Raw genomic sequence first — 2,074 nt, 5'->3', positions numbered from 1 at the left:
AATTAGTGTGTTTGGCCATTTCAGTCACACTCATTGCTAACAAGTGTATAAAATCAGACATGCACTCAAGCAATTCCCATAGTCAAATATTAGCAGTAGAATGGATCCTACTGGAGAGCTCGTAACTTTCAAGGTGGCACTACCATAGGATGCCACCCTTCCAAAAAGTCAGTTACTAAAAATTTTGCCCTGCTAGAGATGCCGCTGTCAGTTGTAAGGGCTGTTATTGTGAGGTGGAAGTGTCTGGGAGCAACAACAGTACAGTGTGAAGCAGCCACACAGGCTCACAGAATGGAACTGCCGATTGCTGAAGCACGTTGCACATATAAAAACATCTGTCCTCAGTTGCAACACTCACTACACTGGCATATATATAATGGTTGCAGAGTGTGTGGTGCACACAGGGCCACTGGGTCCTGAGGGTCCCACGCTTCACATCCTGAACCCATATTCTTTAATACTTACCTCTCTGAAGTCCCATGTCGACTGGAGAGGCGCTACACAAAACGCCTGGAAAAATGGCTGCCGTGGCCATTTTCCTGGCATTTTGTGCATGTGCTGTAGGGAAAAGTCTGAGGGATGACTATAGGTTTGGCAGACACCTGGAGACTGCTGACAACTGTAACATTTGGTGGAGGAGAAATAATGGTCTGTGGGGGGGTTTTTTGTGGCTAGGCCTGGGCACCTTAGTTGAAAGTAACTGTTAATGCTTCAGCAAACAATCATATTCTAGAGAATTATGTTTTTCCAACTAAGAACCATATCCGATTAGATGCGATAATGCAAAAACTAAACATGTGTTAAGATTATACTTTTAAACATGTTACGTTTTCGCACACTTTGGGGCTTTAGGTGCGATATTTTCACGTCTTTTGCCTAGTGCCGTTTTTCGCACTATCCTATTCCAAAAAACGAGATGTGGCATTCACCCGAAAACTGTGGTGTAACCGGCGAAAAGTACAACAGAAATTGGAGAAATCTGTCTGTACGCCATAAAAAGGAAAACAATATAGAATTGTATTAGTGGCCCTAATAAAATTATTTTGGGTTCTTAAATTGTGTCAAATGACTGTTATATGTATTTGTGTTATAATGCAAGTTTGGCCAAAATAAATGCTGTATTTAAATTGGGCGTACATTAAAATGTGTGGAAGTATATTTTTGTGTGATAAAAGTGCATTGTCACTTGCACTTGCAATCCTAAAAACACCTGTGCAATCCTTACAGCCCCCCAAAATACTTATCCCACTACTTAGTTAAAACCCATTTGTTACACTTTGTTTTCACCCCAAAGACTACATGCCATTATTGAACAAATTAAGAAAATAAAAAATATATTTTTGCCTAATTAGTCATTATGGGGCGTGTCCAAGCGATTCTGAACTGATATTTTTAGACAAAAATAGGGATTTTGCACAACTCAGCTGCTCTGAGATGGTGTAAACTTTTCGCTGCTTTTGCCTATGGAGAATTCGCACTGGCGAGAAGCCGCAGTTAATAGGATTGCATAATACACATTTTTGTCGAAATGTTCGAACAAGTGAAAACTTTTCACAGGTTCACGGCTTTTCGCGTATAATTGGAAACTGTCCTATGTTTCAATATGCAGGGGAAAGCCCTTCCTGTTTCAGTGCACAAAGTAAGGTCCTTCAAACTTTGCCGAGTTTGGTGTGGAAAAACTTGACTGGCCTGAACAGAGCCCTGCCCCAAATCTGAACATCTTTGGGATGAATTGTAACACCATCTGCGAACCAGCCCTTATTGCTCAACCTCACTAATGCTCTTGCAGCTGAATAGATGTAAATCCCGCAGTTATGTCCCAAAATCTAGTGGATTATCCTTCTCAGAAAGTGGGAACAACTACATGTTAATGCCCAATGTTTTTAAATTAGATGTTCAACAAGCACATACAGTATGGGTGTGATGTTTGGGTATCTGCATACTTTTGTAACGTAGACTATAAGTAACATTTTAAGAGCTTATCAAAACTGAATGTATTTGACATAAAGTTGTTATTGTGGAAGAAGAGGTTTTCCTATACAAATAGCAAACGATCGTTGAAACGATCGTTGGG

This window comes from Taudactylus pleione, unplaced genomic scaffold (assembly GCF_031769625.1).
Source record: "Taudactylus pleione unplaced genomic scaffold, aTauple2 ptg000609l, whole genome shotgun sequence".
Taxonomy (NCBI): Eukaryota; Metazoa; Chordata; class Amphibia; order Anura; family Myobatrachidae; genus Taudactylus; species Taudactylus pleione.
Note: the sequence above shows the minus strand (reverse complement) of the source record.